This window comes from Mirounga leonina, unplaced genomic scaffold (genome assembly GCF_011800145.1).
Source record: "Mirounga leonina isolate KUSES-001 unplaced genomic scaffold, KU_Mleo_1.0 Mir_53, whole genome shotgun sequence".
Taxonomy (NCBI): domain Eukaryota; kingdom Metazoa; phylum Chordata; class Mammalia; order Carnivora; family Phocidae; genus Mirounga; species Mirounga leonina.
The window spans coordinates 74,362,076-74,380,878 of NW_023270807.1; the positions used below are offsets into that span (position 1 = coordinate 74,362,076).

Consider the following 18,803-nt stretch of genomic DNA (forward strand, 5'->3'; position numbering starts at 1 on the left):
AGATACCTGGCACAGGTGTGTATTTATTTGGTGCTTCTTTTCTACAGGTATTGAGTGCATGTTCTAGGCTTAATTTTAGCCATGTCTGGCCTTTACCTACATCAGATAAGAGATTACTTTAAAATTGTCAAACAGGCTTTCTAATTTTTAATCAGATTTATTGAATTTACTAATTTAAAGGATTATACTTTTACTTTACTATGTATACTCTCTAGGGCAACAGAAACTTCCAGGCTACCCAATACACTGTAATCACCATTGATGCCATATGTCTAATCACCATTGATGCCATATGTCTAAGTGCTACAACCACTTTTTCTACCAATGCTCAGCCCTCTAACTCTGTTTTAATGCCACTATCGTTAATAATTTAAGCAATCATAATATCACTGCCTGCCATGTATTATAACTGTTCCATTCTTGTTCTCAAACAAGGAGGCTGTCCACAATTTAATCAAATATATGACCTACCAAGTTCTAGAATCCTATTTTGAGGGCCCTTTTCTTAGACCCACTCATAGTACTAATTACTTTAGCAGTCTAGGTCTCAGAAGGATGGCTTACTCAGGGTGACAATTAAAGAGAGTTTAATAAAGAGATCATATGCAAAGATGTGGATGGATTAAGGAACCTAACAAAGGAAGTCCATACACCCAGTAACTAGCAACAATGTGAATTATTTATTATTCCTAGTCTTAAGGGGAAAAGGAAGGTGGTAAATGGAACCTGGGGAGAATTTAAATTTGGGAGAGGATGGCCACAAAGTAGCTATGGCTATAGGTAGAAAATATATACCACTATGCCATCACAGACTGGTGGGAAATAACCAGGAAGTAATTCCCCAACTTTTCCTCCGACTCACCAATCTCTTGCCCGTAACTTGCATCATCTGAACCCAAATAGAAGCCAAGAAGAAAGGAATCCCAAGTAATGTAAAACAAACAAACAAACAAAACCAGATTAGCCTCATAAATCACAGAGAAGGACAAAGAAGGTTGGTGTTTCAGGAGTGATAGATAAATACAGAATAAACTGCCCACTTTTCTATCGACTCCATCAGCCTAAAAATAATAGTTGTATTTCCACTGTTTTCCTCTTACTTTACAAGAGGAACTATTACATCCATTGACATAATTTTGGGCATTTCTGTCTTTCCAAATAGTAGTATCTCTACACCTTTATCATGCTTTTCTATAGCTTTATCGAGGTTATTTTTGTAAGACTGGACTTCTGCTTCTGTTTCTACCCATTGTGTTCCTCTATTTATAACCATGAACCTCACAACCACTTCCCACATGCCTCATCTATAAAATGGAATCCACCACTGCTCTCATTCTCAAGGCAGAGATTTTTTGTTTGGGTCTAGATAATTATTTAAGGTCAGCTGGATATATTCACTGGTCTTTAACTCAAGCTCCTTGAGAGAGAGAGAGAGAAAGGAAGGAAGGAAGGAAGGAAGGAAGGAAGGAAGGAAGGAAGGAAGGAAGGAAGGAAGGAAGGAAGGAAGGAAACCAGTCCTATCAGATTAGGACCTCAGCTTCATGACTTCATTTAACTGTAATTATCTCTTTAAAGATCCCATTTCCAAATGCAGTCACACTGGAGCTTAGAGTTTCAACATATGAATTTTGTAGGGGAAACAATTCATTCTGTAACATCTCCTCAGCAAATACTGTACCCTAAAACCAGATCTGATAGAGATAGTATCAGGAATAGAGGCAAGTATACTTATATTAAGGAAAGTTTTATTCACATGGGTTTTAGGGGAAAAGATATGAAGGCTTTGATTCCATACTGGACCATAGGAAGCATTAATTTCTATCTTTAAAATCTTACTGGGGCGCCTGGGTGGCTCAGTCGTTAAGCGTCTGCCTTTGGCTCAGGTCATGATCCCAGGGTCCTGGGATCGAGCCCCGCATCAGGCTCCCTGCTCAGCCAGGAAGCCTGCTTCTCCCTCTCCCACTCCCACTCCCGCTGCTTGTGTTCCCTCTCTTGCTGTCTCTTTCGCGCTCTGTCAAATAAATAAATAAATAAAATCTTGAAAAAAAAAAATCTTACTTCCACAATCTGAAGTTGAAAAACAATGTAACAGAAAATAACAGGTTCTGAAAGAATAAAGTATCTTTTTTTGTTTTTTATAGATTTATTTGAGAGAGAGAGCCCACCTGGGAGACAGCGGGGGGTGGGGGTGGAGGTGGGGGTGGGTCGGAGAGAGAGAGAAAATCCTGAAGCCGACTCCCTGCTGAGCACAGAGCCCAAGGCAAGGCTCAATCCCAGGTTCCTGAGATCATGACCAGAGCTGAAATCAAGAGTTAGCTACTCAACTGACCGAGCCACCCAGGCACCCCTAAAGTAAAGTATCTTTAAAATCAATCACAAATCATAATGCAAAACCAAAGCCCACCAATTATGTTTTTTCTGATAACAATATTTCTCAGCATTATGAAAAGAAAATTTATTTGTATATTTTTAGTCATAAAATCTGTCATAATTGACCTGTGATTTACATTCTTGGCAAGTTTATTGTATAACTGATAGGGTTTATGTAAACATAACCTAAACCAAGTGACATTCAAAGAAGGGTGACAAAAGAAAGATCAATCTTTATTATTTTGGAAATTCTTTAGTGTAAGCAAAAAAGATCGGTAGTACTTGAATATGCATGAACATTTTGAATATGCATGACTTATAATGAGAGAACTTCGCTGACCTCTAGATCTAGAGTCACAAAGAGCCAAAAGCAAGAACATTCTATTAAGAAAAACGTTTTTGGATAAAGTAATATTCTGGAAAATAATAACTGATAACCAACTTTATGTAAAATAATCATGAGTCACATTTTTAATGAATAAAATTATTCTCCAGCTTCAAATACATATTCAATTTTATAAGTTCTTGTAGTGTTATTTACTACTTATATAAATGAATAATATTAAATTTCTATCTTTCTGTTATTGTATACCAAATTTGTTAGATGGACTTTGAAAATCTATTTGATACGGTCTGACCTGAACCACCCTACCAATGATTTTTACATTTTATTCTTTATTGCCTGATTCCCTTTTTCTGCTAAATGTTGTCATGCTAAGTCTTGGTGGTAGAACATCTATGTATTCTCTCCTTCACATCTTCCACCTCATAAACCTCTAATGTGGGGTGTTCTTTTTAGCGTGCCCTACTGTTGGAAGTAAGAATAATTTATTTAACAATGCTGAATAATTCTCCCAGGCACACAGTGGAAACATATACATTAATATACATTAATAACATACTATAGAGATTTAAAAAAATAATTATTCAGACACATGTAATGTATATGTGTTACGCTCACCAGTTAGAAGGATTTGTTTGGGGGTTAGGTCGATCTGACATGTTGAACGTAAGCTGCACTTACGTAATTGTTTAGGAAAATACAAGTAGCCTGTGCTCTGGTCTGGGACTTGGAATTTAGAAAAGTAAAAGTGAGATACTGCACCAAGAATTTTGGCTTTATTTTTTTGAGATTTTATTTATTTATTTGACAGAAAGAGAGAGCACAAGCAGGGGGAGCAGCCAAGGGAGAGGGAGAAGCAGGCTCCCCGCTGAGCGGGGAACATGTTGCAGGGCTCGATCCCAGGGTCCTGGGATCATGACTTGAGCCGAAGGCAGACGCTTCACCGACTGAACCACCCGGGTGCCCCAAATTTTGGCTTTAGAATAAATATGTCAATATTTTTTGTTAGTCTCCAATTTGTTCCAAATTAGGTTTATAACTTCTATTTTAACAAGTGATAAACTGATATTGTTTGCCTATACTTTAGAATGTGGAAAAATATTCAGTTATATAGAAAAGAAAAGAAAAGAAAAGTGTGCATTTAACAGAAAAATTTTATGTAAGAAAATTAAGCTCACTATACTTTTGATATGAAGAATAGATTTATCTTCTTACACTTACTCAGATCTTAGCAGAGAATCTATTTAGTTACCAGGAATTAAATATCTAAATGTAAATAATCTTAATAAGTTACAAATGAATTAGTTGGCATTTGGGAAAAGATTATCTGTGCCTTGTTCTCAACCTTAGGGTTAAAACATTCAATGTTTCATTCTTAAATGTGATGTTATCTGTAAGTTTCTTATAGGTGCCCATTATCAGATTGTGGGATTTCCTTTTTATTCATACTTTACTGAGATTATGAGGGTTTTTCCCAAATCTTTTTCACCTGCCAGTATCTAGATAATCACATAATTTTCTTCATTGTTCAATTAACATGTTGAATTATACACACTGATTCTTGAAAGTTCAATTGACTTTAAATTCAATTTGGTATAAAATGTTATCCTTTTTACTTATTGTAGGTAGGACTCAATTTGTTAATATTTTGTAAAATATTTTTTCGTCTATGTTTATGACAGATATTAATCTGTCATTTTCTTCTTACAACGTTTCATCAGTTTTAGTATTAGGCCTGTGCGGTTTCATAAAACAAGTGCTCTTGTGGAATTTTAACTCTAATTTCAATCCTGGTTTTTTGAATCTCTCGGCCCTGCTGCCATTATCTCCAACATTTGAAGGACTTCTGAAGTACACTCAGTGAAGATTCAGAGAATTTTTAAGTGATTTCCTTCAGGTCTCCTCTTGTGTTCCCAGCCTTCAAGAGCCAGCAGCCAACAACCATTAGCTTATCCTCAGTAAAGTATAGAAATATGTGGGAAAAATTTCTTTCAACTCTTTCACTGTGCTCCCATCTCAGTTCTCTTTTGAACCCAGACTTTGGTATGCTATTCCCAAGCAGTCAGAGATGATCTTTGGGAAAAAGCAGATGGTGGGAAAAACTCTCTGCAACTGAAGCTCTTGGTAATTTTCATCTGTTATACCAACTCACACATGGATGTTAAAGTTTATTACTAATATGGCTTTTTTCTTATCAATATTGACTGCTGATCCCTCTTCCTCATGCCTCTTTTTCAGGGATGAAAGCGGCTTTGATTATCTTCTTTCCCTAGGAATGTCTTGGCATTCTCTATATTTTAATTAACTCCAGTTTATTATAATATTCAGCTCTCTAATGAGGGAATAATACAATATTATAGTCATTTGTTTTTGTAGTTAAAATTGGGAATGAAAGGAGGTGCCTAGGTGACTCAGTCAGTTAAGAGTCTACTTTCACTCAGGTCATGATCCCAGGGTACTGGGATGGAGCCCCTGCACCCCCCAAGTCGGGCTCAGCCAGAGAGCCTGTTTCTCCCTCTCTCTTGCTGTGCTATCTCTCCCTTTCTCTCTCTCTTTCAAATAAATAAATAAAATCTTAAAAAAAAATTGGGAATAAAAATCATGAGACTATGTCCTATTAAGAAGCAAAATCAAGTTTTGTTTTTATTTTTACTGAAAACAAACACAGGTCATACAGTAGTTTTAAAACACAAATTAGTTTATTTTGATTATTACCTGAGTAATGAAATATTGAGGTGTTCTTCAAATTCCTTTCTTTTTAAACAGCTTTCCTTTCATCAAATAACTATTGGGCATCCACTTTTTATTTGGTGATAATTGTTGATATTTAATGTAAAGTGGATCACATCAAACATCATGCATTAGTTTAAAAAAATGAAATCTAGAAAGTTAGGAAGACTTGAAAGTTTTCCTTTAAACATTAAAACAAAACAAAGTAGGGGCACCTGGGTGGCTCAGTCAGTTAAGCGTCTGCCTTTGGCTCAGGTCATGATCCCAGGGTCCTGGGATCGAGCCCCTCATTGGGCTCCCTACTCAGCGGAGCCTGCTTCTCCCTTTCCCTCTGCCTAATGCCCTGCCTACTTGTGCTCTCTCTCTCTATCTCTCTGTCAAATAAATAAATAAAATCTTTAAAATAAATAAATAAATAAAAACAAAATAAAAATTATAAATCATGCAAGATATTTCCTATAGAAATAAGAGATAGAAATAAGAGTACAATAAGTTGTACTCTTGCAAATGTGCAATGATAATGCTGCAATTATTTTTTGAACAAATTTTTCAAATACTATGGCATTATTATACTTTGATTCATATTTCCATTCTACACACAGATTTCCAAAAATACTGTGGCTATGTATGGACTACATACATCATCTGTTTCTTCAACCGTACTTTCTCTAAATTGTGGTCTAGTTATAACAGTGACACTTTTAATTTTTTTCCCACAAGTCTTTTGTTTATGATTAAAATAGCCTCTTTTTTTCCCCCAAATATACTAAAGCAGGGGAAAGGGCAGTGATTAAATATCATGCAGAATACAGATAAAGAAGAAATTAATTGTCCATCACATTATTGCTTAACAATAAGCAAACACCCAGAGAGAAAAACAGAGACAGAGACAGAGAGAGATGATAGAATGTATAAGACAATTATTTTCTAATATTGAGTTGAAAAATGGTGTAAAGGCTATGCAGAAAAATAAATTTCATTCAGTTACCTAGTGATATGTTGCTTTCCATTAAAGATATGACTATAAATAAATTCAGCACTGGTGTCTGAATATTAATAGAGTAGGACTGTCTTTAGACCCATTTTTCCTATTCTGATACATGATGACAGTTAATGCCATAGTGGAAATCTCTCAATACCAATCTGAATCTTGGACATTCAAGAATCATGTTTATTCATGCATACATGATTTTATTTTATTTTTTTTTAAGATTTTATTTCTTTTTTTTTTTTAAAGATTTTTTATTTATTTATTTGACAGAGAGAGACATAGCGAGAGCAGGAACACAAGCAGGGGGAGTGGGAGAGGGAGAAGCAGGCTTCCTGCTGAGCAGGGAGCCCGATGTGGGACTCGATCCCAGGACGCTGGGATCATGACCTGAGCCGAAGGCAGACACTTAACGACTGAGCCACCCAGGCGCCCAAGATTTTATTTCTTTATTTGAGAGAGAGAGAGAGAGAGAGAGAGCGCACACGAGTAGGGGAAGGGACAGAGGGAGAGGGAGAAGCAGACTCCCTGCTGAGCAGAGAGCCTGACATGGGGCTCGATCCCAGGACCCTGGTATCATGACCTGAGCTGAAGGCAGACACTTAACCAACTGAACCACCCAGGTGCCCCGCATACATGATTTTAAAACATGGTAAGGCGTAGGGACAGTGGGGTGGATCAGTTGCTTAAACGTCTGCCTTCAACTCAGGTTGTTCATGATTCCAGGTTCATGGGATCGAGTCCTGCATCAAGCTCCTTGTTTGATGGAAGCCCGCTCCCCCTGCTTGTGCACTTGCGTGCTCTCTCCCTTTCTCTCTCTGACAAATAAATAAAATCTTAAAAAAAAAAAAAGAATAGAGGATGTGAAATAACTTAAAAAATATAAAACATGGTAAGAATATGTATTCACAATGTTTGCTGATCACAATTATATGATAGTAAAATGAATAAAATGGAATTGGTAAACTTAAAGAGATGAAAAACAGTAATTAGTTGCTGTTACATCATTATATTGAAAAAATATTTCTGTGTTTTCCACATACAATTTATGAAACCTGATATTTCTTTGGAAAAATAAAAATCAGTATCTATGTTTGTATGAAGTACAAATAAATGTGTAGTGAAAAAACAAATCAATACCATATGTATTTTTTCTAGTATGTTCTTCCCCTTGAGCAGATCATATCTCCCTTCCCTTTTTACTTGAAATAATTTTTAAAGTAATGATGATTTCATGTGAGAATCTTGGCCCTATACTTCCTAATTTTACCTAGTTATGAAAATAAACAAACAAACTATTAGGCAGGGAAACTTGTCATAGTTTTCTTGGTTAGAAAAAGGAATTAATTAAAACCTTAATAGATTTCTCATTTGTTATTTGTACTTTTCAGACAAGAAAGGGTGAATACAAAGGTAAACTTTTAGATGCTCCTTATCCCCTAATCATTTCACATGTGCCTCTTGGCAATCTGTTGCTTAAAACTCAAGGGACTTAATGCTTAATGAGAATGTTTTTCTGATTAGGAAACAAAAACATACAATCTATGACTTTTGGAATAGACTTTAATAGTCTAGAGAGAATGGGATAAATGCACTAATAATACTTAGAAGAATTAGCACCTAAAAATGATTTTTGTTGTTTCTATTGTTTGCATTCTTAAGTAACTCATTTCAATATGTAATTATTATAGAAAATATTAGTAAGACATTTTACCTTTCTTTTATAAGTCATAAAAATTCTGGCTAGGCACATTGCAAGTGTCAGTAACCACATGTGGCTAGTCAATGCTAGGCTGGACAGTGAACCTCTGGACTCAATTCAAAAACATTTAATAAGCACACTATGAGTCATACATTACACTAACTCTTAATTAAATAAGCTTTCTGAATTTTGGGATTTGGTGATGAAGGAAGGTTTCCAAATTAAGACAAACATTTTCATAGAGATTAAGTGTAATATGGAGATAAAAAGCATAAAAGTGTTTCTCAAATGCAGAAAAAGGTTAAAAAGAGGGGTTAAAAATACTTGTGGGGCACTTGGGTGGCTCAGCGGGTTAAGGATCTGACTCTTGGTTTTGGCTCAGGTCATGATCTCATGGGTCCTGCGATCAAACACTGTGTCAGGCTCCAAGCTCAGCAGGGAGTCCACTCGAAGATTCTCTCCTTCTGCCCCCCACTCTTTCTCTCAAATAAAGAAATACATCTTTACAAAATAAAAAAAAAATTAAAAAATAAAAATACTTGAAAGTTATTTAAGATTTTTGAACTTTTAAATGGTTTTAAGATAGTAGTCACTGTAGTAATCTTAAGATTGCGTAGGAAGCCTTATTAAATGCATCTGTCTCAGCATTACTTATAGAAATTCTGATTTAGTGGGTGTTTTCTGGGTCTAGAAAATTCTATTCATTTATTAAACACCTCCATTGTTTCTAATACAAGTAGCCCACACACCATATTTTGAGAAACACTGTTTTGGTCTAGAGTGCCTAAATTTTTCCTTTAGTCGATTGTCTCTTAGGGCTTTTGGTCTATATTAGCACTTTGAAGAAGACAAAAATTAGGAGAAGTTGCTCTGGGTGATCTATCTTTTTATTTTTACATTTCACACATAAAGGAATTATCAACATTATCTTTATTTTCAATACTTTTCAATGGCTATTTTTTCTCCCTGAATGTTTATTATTCATATCATGCTGTTTATGTTTTATATGGGTGATATCACCTTGAATTTCTCTAAGTATATTAATTGAGCTTTTTAAGAACTATTTTGTTTCTTCTGAGTTCAACTAATGGGATTATTTACCTTTCTCTTTCGTTCTGATGATGATTATGCGTATGTGTGATGATCTTGGTGGTTCATTATATGTGCTTTACTGAAACTACCACACATCAACATCAGGCTTGGCTTCATTGACTAACAAGTTTTCTTTTGAGAACTGCCAAACATTGCCTTTTCTTTTTAACATTTATCTGCCTGCTGACATTTTTGCAACTGTTTGAGGGTTTTGAGTTATTGATTCTGCAATAGCTCATCCTTTGTTCTAGAGCCCTAAAATCTTTTACACTCTTTTCAGTTTTCTAATTTTTACTTGGCTAAAGGCAAATTTTTTTCATGATCAATTTATTATTACTCAAGATTTAAGTGGGAATGTGGAAGTGACTTTAAATGTAGCACAATGAGTGTTTAGTTCAACAGGGACTTCACTAAATTTATAGCTTTAAAATCTGCCCAAAAGTTACATTGTTTTTCCTTGCCTCAGAGATATTTCAAAGCCCTCAAAAGGTAACTGCATTCTAGTTGCTGCTTAGAAATCATGAATTTATGTTCTTGGAAAGTACATCTCAACCATATTTCCTTCCTCTGTACCAATACAGTAAAATTAATACACCTGAAGATTTTGAAATGATATAATTTGTAACTTTTATAAAATAGCTATTTTATATAGGATTTTTTTTTCATTTTTGCTTCAGTTGCTACAAGGCAAAATAGTAGAGCATTATTTTTAGACAACTACATTATTAGAGAAATAAATAAGTTTGGGCCCTGAAATAATTATGTAAATGTATGCAGACAGAACTAAAGTACTAGCTATGAAGCATTCACCTCTTAGAGCAGGTATGTAAGTATGACATGCCAGCACGGCTACCCCCGACTGCCCAATTGCAGAAAAAGGAAGCTGTTGCCTGAGGAAATACATCTGCTTTCTCTAAGTGTCGCAGAATCAACTAGAGAGCACGTCAGTGGCTTGAGACCAGACTCTGCCTCTAAGGAATAAATACATGAATATGTAACTGCTCCTCTCATGGCACTTTTTTTTTTTGGCACACGATTGCTCCTAGGACAATTTTCGCAATCCAAATATGCATCAAATTAGAAATAAAACATTAGAATTTGGGGCGAGATAGGGAAATGGACATTTCTGAGCTTCATGAAAGAGGGTGATAAAGGCCACAGTGAAAGAAATTTGTAGAGGACTCATATATATTTCTTGAGGCAGCAAAGATATGAGAAATTTGCCACCCAGTTTTATCACATAATATCACCGAATTTTCACGTTAGAGGGAAAACTGAATAATGATCAATATAGATGACCTGTAAGCCAGGGCCATAAACGAGAGGTTTTCAAAGAGAAAAGAATGTTATTACTTAATGGTGACATATATGATATGCTTAATAGGGTGCCTGGCAAGAAAATTGAAGCAATCTTTGGATAATTCACATTATTAAGAGTTCTGTTTGTAAATATGTTTATGCATAGCGTTCAGAAAAAAATCTTTATCAAAATTCTATTTATTTTGTAAAATGTATGGTAAACTAATCACATATTGAGTAAGAAGACGATGTATATACAACATTTGACTTTTGATTTACTAGTCTCTTCACAACTCATAAAACACAGTGCCTGACTTTCTAGCCACTGCAATGACACAAGTAAAGGAAGTAAAATACACATATTTTAGAAAGGAAGAAATAAAACTGTCCCTATTTGTAGATGATGTGATCGCCTATCTAAAAATCCCAACAAAAATAAATAAAAAAAATAAAAATCCCAACAAATATACAGAAATAAAAATAAAAACCCATAGAACTAACAAATAACTTCACCAAGTTTATAAAATACAAGATAAACATACAAAAATAAATTGTATTTCTATGTACTAGCAATGAACACATGATCACCAAAATTAAAAATACAATACCATATATACTGGCTCAAAAATAATGGAATACATAGGTATAGATCTAACAAAACATGTGAAATATTTGCTTGCCAAAATCTAAAAACTGATGATAAAGGAAGTTTTTAAAGATCTAAGTAAATGGGGAAACATTTTGTGATTATGAATTGGAAGACTTCACAGAATAAAGATGTCAAGTCTCAACAAATTGATAACACAGATTTAATCAATTCCTGTCATACTCTCATCAAGACTTTTTGTAAATGTAGACAAAATTATTCCAAAATTTATATGGCAATGTATAGATCTCAGAATAGCTAAAACAATGTTGACAGAAAAAAGAATAAAGTGGGAGGAATAAGTCTATCTGATTTCAAGGTTTTTTATATAGCTTCAGTATTCAAGACTGTGCCAATTGCAGAGGGTTAGACATATAGATCGCTGGAACAGAATAGAGAGCTTGGTAATAGATCCATACAAACCGGCCTGATTTGGACAAAAATGCAAAAACAATTCCATGTCGCCTTTTCCACAAAAGCTGCTGGATTTTTTACCTTACACAAAAATTAAATCAATAGGAAACAACAGATGTTGGCGAGGACACATAGAAAGAGGAACCCTCCTACACTGCTGGTCGGAATGCAAACTGCTGCGGCCACTCTGGAAAACAGCATGGAGGTTCCTCAAAATGTTAAAAATAGAGCTACCCTATGGCCTAGCAATTGCACTACTAGGTATTTACCCAAAGGACACAAAACACTTACATGAATCTGTGTTATTGTAGGAGAAACCTGGAGCCATTTGCTATGTAGTTGTTTTCAGAACCATCTGTGAAAATTTTTCCAGAACTCATAACTCACAAGCACAAAATCATCTATCCAGGTAAAAGGAAACCAGTATCCTAACAGCCAAAAAAAGCCTTTTAACTTGCTTTCATGTTTGTATATGTACAGGGGGAGAAACCTGAAGGAAATGAGAAGACAGAATTATGTCAATGATTAAACAAAGACAATACCTGCTTCTCCTTTTACCCCAGGTAACCAAAACACAAAAGAGATCAGATTAAAAGGAGAGAAGATGCCCAACTGGTAATGGATATAAAGCAGGAAGATGGCATAAACATGCCCTTGCCTTTTTCCTTCTCATAATGCTCCCTAACATAGGGACATTTTGCCATGCTGTGATTCTCTGAAGGGACAAGGAGGAGATAAGGAAAATATTCTGCAAACATAAACCAGAGAGGCAATAACTGAAAATAAAGTGAATGTGGTTGAAAATGAAGCATCAGTCTCTAGTAGTATCAATAAGGTTCATGTGACTTCCTTTATATTACTGTTGCCAGCCAAAGCAATAGTATCCCATGGACCAGGTAAGACCAGCTCTAAATGGCTATATTGTGCAAGAGAAGGAATAATCATGACAAAGCTAATGAACAGAAGATCAGGTCTCTTCCTCATTTTTCTTTTCAGCCGCGTAAGTTCTGAAGTGTCTGTTATAATTCAGAGAGGAGAAGTTTCCAAAGTTAATAATTAGAAACTAATTAACTGCACTGAATGGTGTGTGTGCATGTGTATATGTGTTTGTGCAATTAAAAGGTATAATGAGAGATTTCTTAATGTCACAAATTGTAGAAAATATTATACTTCTTATGAGTACTGACTTTTTCCTTCCTTTTCAATGTTTAAGGTAGATGGACGTGGAAACCAACAGAGAAAAAGAAGACCCTTTGGCGGGACCCCTGGGTGGCTCAGTGGTTAAGCGTCTGCCTTCGGCTCAGGTCATGATCCCGGGGTCCTGGGATTGAGTTCCACATCAGGCTCCCTGCTCTGCGGGAAGCCTGCTTCTCCCTCTCCCATTCCCCCTGCTTGTGTTCCCCCTCTTGCTGTGTCTCTCTCTGTCAAATAAATAAAATCTTTAAAAAAAAAAGAAGACCCTTTGGGAAATGAGTTAACATATTATTATCATCTTTGGCAATTAGCATTTATTGAGCAACTTGGCACTTGGTAGTTCGAGTCTCCACAGAGATTCCATATTGAGACAGGTTTCTATATTCTGTAACTTTATGGTCATCTATCAGAGGACTAGATTAATCTGCTAATGCATTACATCATGAGGAATTATTCTTGGATTTGTTTTTCTAAGGGAAATTATATTTTTAAACAAGTTAATCTGTGTATTTCATTCAAATATTTGTAATTGGAAACTTATTTGTTTCAATAAATATGATTTTTCAGAGCTGGAGGGAAATTTACCTTGTAGATTGTTGCTATGAGCATTGGGAGAGCCAGGAACCAATTCTTGCCCATGGTAGCATATATCTACAAGTTGAATTATTTTTTCAATCTGATATCGGTGAGAGTAAAGAGCTGGTTCACTCCAGGGGATAATTTTCCCTGTTAAATGTCATTTAACATAAAGTTCACTCTGATGCTATCAAATCTTCCTTTTTGTAGCAGGTCTAATTTGGTATCACTTTTTTACAAGTGTTGTAATAGAATTAACCAATAGTTAATGGTGAGTATTGTCTGTGCTTATCTTGATGCTAAAAACTAATGTTCTTAATTCCTTTTGGAGTCTGACACTTAGACCAAAAAAATAGCTCTCATATATGCATACGCAAACAGGGCCATTTTGAAGTTTTAAAGAAGTAAACAACAATTATAAATGTGTTGGGAGTCACAAATTTACTCTCTCAGCAAGTCATATGTGGAGAAGAAATATAATTTCTTCATATAATTTACTTATCTTCAGCAAAAGAACCTACCCGCTGGAAGAAAAAAATTAAAACTTAGTCCCAGCTGCTGATTCCCACAGTCCCTTTACATAATGATCTTTCTTTGAGATAATTGTTCAACATTGCTGTTATTGTTGCCTCAACACTTGCTCCTCTCTGATGTTGTGCTTGAAATTTATGGGGAGACTCAGGGGAGGCCTTGGTAGAACAGTTAAGAAGGCAGAGAACGTTGGCGTGCATTGAACTCCAGAGAGACAGCACTGGGGCAAGTGAGAGCGAGCCGGACACTAAGCGACTCTGTTCCTCACTGAGGAAAAGAATTAAACCAGGGTGAAGGAGATCCTAAGAAGCCCAGAAACAAAATGTCATCATATGCATTCTTTATCCAAACTGGCCCAGAGGAGCAAAAGAACAAGCACCCAGATTCTTCAGTCAGCTTCTCAGAGTTTTCCAAGAAGTGCTCAGAGAGGTGCAAGATCATGTCTGCTAAAGAGAAATGGAAACATACCCCCCTCAAGGGGAAACCAAAAAGAGTTCAAAGATCACAATGCACCCAAGTGGCCTCCTTTCGCCATTTTCTTGGTTTGTTCTGATCATCGCCCCCAAGTCAAAGGAGAACATTCCAGCTTCTCCGTTGGTGGTGCTGCCAAGAAACTGGGAGGGACGTGCGGTAGTAACACGGCTGCAGGTGGCCAAAGGCTGCTAGGCTGAAGGCAAGATATGAAAAAGATGTGGCTGCATACCGAGCTAAAGGAAAGCCTGATGCAGAAAAAAAAAAAAAAAAGAGAGAGAGTCGTCAGGGCTGAAAAAAGCAAGAAAAAGAAGGAAGAGGAAGAAGACGAGGAAGATAAAGATGAGGAGGAGGAAGGTGAAGAAGATGATGATGATAATGAAGTTGGATCAAGCGCAGTTTTTTTTTTTTTTTCTGGTCTCTAAATCATTTTACACTCCTCCACCCTGTACACAGCTGTTTTTAAAGAAAAAGAATGGAAATGTAAGGCTGTGTAAGATTTGTTTTTAAGCTGTACAGTGTCTTTTTCTTGTATGGTTAACACACTATCGGATGTGTCTTTATATAGCCCTGTCCTGATGGTATTTTCAGTGGCCACTAACCTTGCCTGGGACAGTGTGGGGACGGTAAATCGGTATGGAAATCGAAAGCAGGTTCTTGTTGGTGCCCAGTTCAGATTAGTTATGGATGGGGATGGCAGGTTTTTCATCTTCAGTCGTCTCTGATGTAGCCTACATGAAGTAATCTTTCTGTTAACTGTTAATACCACTCTGTAATTGCAAAGAAAAAAAAAGTTGCAGCTGTTTTGTTGACATTCTGAATGTTTCTGAGTAAATACAATTTTTTTAATTTAAAGAAAAAAGCAGAGAAACGTGGTCAGGCTGGATGATGTTGCACTCCAGCTGCTTCCCTGTACAGCACTGATGTTGAGTCAGGAGCTAGTAGGCTTACCGTAAAGTCCGTCCAGGCGGAGTGAAATGACCTTATAATAATAAGTGCTGTGGGCATAACATAACTGTGAAGCTACATACAGGCTTAGCCCAAGGAAGCTAAGTGAGCAGGTTTTAGTTTCCAAGCTCTGATCCATCTGAGAAAGACTACAACTCTGACCACAAAAGCCAGCAGCAAACAACATGAGGATGCCCAGGACGGGACCAGGCCAGCCACACCAAAACTTAACCAAACCAGCCATTTTGCAGCTTGGTCAGAGGATTCAGAGAACACCTGGAGGTAAAGATGAGTCATTTATTTTGCCAGTATGAGGTCAGATGATCACACCTCTCCCTGAGAGGAACTAGAGAGAGAATAAAAGGGAGTTGAGCAATTATCTTCCAAAAGATTGAGCATTACCTAAAATGGCTGTTTATATTCTCAAATTGGACTTAGTTATGAGAAGAAAAGGACAAGCTGTCGTATTTCCCCTGTATTTCCGCAGGTTCCACTACTTACCAGATTTGGTGCCCCTGCTACCTAGGCGGCAAATGCAGCCTCAAATAAATAACGAATAACTCTGCATAGGCTCCTAAGAGAAGTAACAGAAAATAATGACAAGCAAAGTCATATTTCATTTATAACTGGGCTTTAATTTCGATTCTCAGTAACTCAAGAACTCACGTAAGCTGAGATAAACCTTGCAAAGTAGTCTACTAGCCTAAGCTAGATCTGGGAAATGATCGGTAAGTAAAGTGCCTGTTGTAACTACTTCACCTATATGAACACCATTATTTGTTAACTAGACTCTTATTCTTATAGCAAAAGGAAGAACAATAAAATTACAAATTAAAAAAAAAAATAGGAGGTGCCTGGGTGGCTCAGTCAGTTAAGCGGCTGCCTTCAGCTCCGGTCATGATCCCAGGGTCCTGGGATCGAGCCCCGCATCGGGCTCCCTGCTCAGTGGGGAGCCTGCCCCCCACCCGCCGCTCATGATCTCGCTCTCTCTCGCTCTCTCTCTGTCTGTCTTAAATAGATAAATAAAATGTTAAAATAATAAAAATAATAATTATAATAATAGTAATAATACAAATGGGAGGAAAAAATCCCACACTGGAACATTAGTATAAATGGAAATAAAGGTCAGGAAACAAGACAAGAGGGAAAGCACTGGCCCATTGTTTAGAGTGATTTTGCCTAAAGTGATCGGTCCATGCCTTCTCGGACAACTACAGTCCTGAACTTATTCTTTTTTTTTTTTTTAAGATTTATTTATTTCTTTGACAGAGACACAGCGAGAGAGGGAACACAAGCAGGGGGAGTGGGAGAGGGAGAAGCAGGCTTCCCGCTGAGCAGGGAGCCCGATGCGGGGCTTGATCCCAGGACCCCGGGATCATGACCTGAGTCGAAGGCAGACGCTTAACGACTGAGCCACCCAGGCGCCCCTGAACTTAGTTATTCTTTAGAAGAGAAAGTATACTATGGGAGCGGGGGCAAGCTACCCCAAAATGTGCCACTTTGGCATATTGGTTATTTAAAATAGAAATTACTTAAATAACAGTCAGTGCAAGGACCCTCAGACCCTCCTCTGTCCTCCTGAAATCAGGAAGTAAATATCCCATTTGAAATGTACTCTCCCTGTACTAAGAAGTAAAAAAGACATCCTTATCACCAGAGAGAGGAACTTTAAAGCTGAGAAAGCTACAGAAGCAAACCTTGTTACTTTATTCTAATCACTACCTCTGCCCAAATTCCATTTAGAATTCCTTACTAATTAAAGCTCCCAAACATTTGTTTTCTTTATCCTGTCAATTCCTTACAAATTTATTGTCTCTTTGTCTAAAAAGTATAATAGCAGCCTGCCTTGGTCATTTCTTTAGATCTCATTTTCATTATTGGACCTCCATGTGCACGTAATAATTTTTTTCCTCCTATTTATCTGTCTCATGTAAATTTATCTTAGTGCAGCTGGAAGACCTTGAAGGATAGAGGAAGAATTTTTCCTTCCGTATAATACGAAGAAAGAAATCTTATGCTTCAACTTTTCTGTTCTATTTTACAACCACAAGGTAAGAGACAAGTTGCTGGAACTACACATATTTATTTTATTTTATTTTTTAAAAGATTGATTGATTGATTGATTGAATTACTCTAGGAGAGAGAAAGAGAATGCAGGGGGTAGGGGCAGAGGAAGAGGAAGAGAGAGAATCTCAAGGAGACTCCCCACTGAGCACAGAGTCCAAGTTGCGGGTTTATCTCACAATCCTGAGATCATGACCTGAGCCAAAATCAGGAATCAGACACCCAGGCGCCCCTGGAACTATACATTTTTAATTCCTTGGAAAATCCCATCCCACTGGCTGTAAGTAGGGGCACTCTAATCTTTGTAAAACCGAAAGATGAAGCGAAATGGTCCTCTTGTTAGGGTGTGAAAATAGGAGTGTAGTACAACAGAAAAGGGTTTCCAATTCCTAATGCCCAAAATACATAAAGCAGATAATTTATGATACAGTGACCTTGAAAATAAATCAGAAAATAAAAAAGTTATGAGTACATCCTGCTTCTTTCTTATCAGCTTGCCATCAGTTGAAAGCAGGTACAATAGGAATATCAATTTCTTCTTATTTTCCATATTCTATGACCCCAGTTTTTGACATTTGATGAATTAATAGAAGCAAAACATGTGTAATTATACCTCAGCCTGAATGAAAACACCCATAGCCTTTCATTTTTTTTTTTTTCAAATGAGCCTTATAATAAAGGTTTTGAGCATAGGAATGGTAATTATGTTGGGCATATTTCAAATTTAGAAATTTGAAACCCCTACTCTAAACCTCTTACAGTTTGGGGGCTCCTGAGTTGTTCAGTCGGTAAGCATCAGACTCTTGATTTTGGCTCAGGTCATGATCTCAGTGTCGTGAGATCAAGCCCCAAGTCAGCCTCTGCCCTGGGCGTGGAGCCTGCTTGAGATTTTCTCTCCTTCTCTCTCTGCCATTCTTCCACCACTCTCTCTCTCTTTCCCCTCCTCTCTCTTTAAATAAAACAAAAAATAAATAAAAATAAACCTCTTACAGTTCTGCTTAGACAGTCTTACTTTTATTTTTTTTTCTAGAGTGATACAGTGGGTAATTTACCTTCAGGTAGACTCACACATACCTCCTTTACCAGGAGATAGGCCTTTTGTTAACAAATTTTGAAGAAAGAAACTTTATAAAAAAGTTTTGCTCATTTCTTCTCATTTAGCTTAAACATTTCAGGAAATGTTGTTTTAAGTGTATTTGTAATTCACATTCTGAAGTGTTAGCACTTTTCTCATAAGGAGAAATAATAGGCAGTTGGGCAGATCATGAAGAATTTCCTATAGTCTCTTTTTCTAAAGATTAAACATATATTGGGGTGTCTGGGTAGTTCAGTTGGCTAGACATCCTTCTCTTGATTTCAGCTCAGGTCATGATCTCGGGTCCTGAGATTGAGCCTCACATTGGGGGCTCTGCATTCAGTGCAGAGTCTGCTTCCT

At 36.7% G+C, this 18,803-nt stretch overlaps 1 pseudogene; it reads left to right on the forward strand.

Moving 5' to 3' along the window:
- Positions 1 to 14,781, forward strand: part of LOC118001357 — a 54,266-nt pseudogene extending 39,485 nt beyond the window's left edge.
- The last annotated feature ends 4,022 nt before the right edge of the window (positions 14,782 to 18,803 follow it).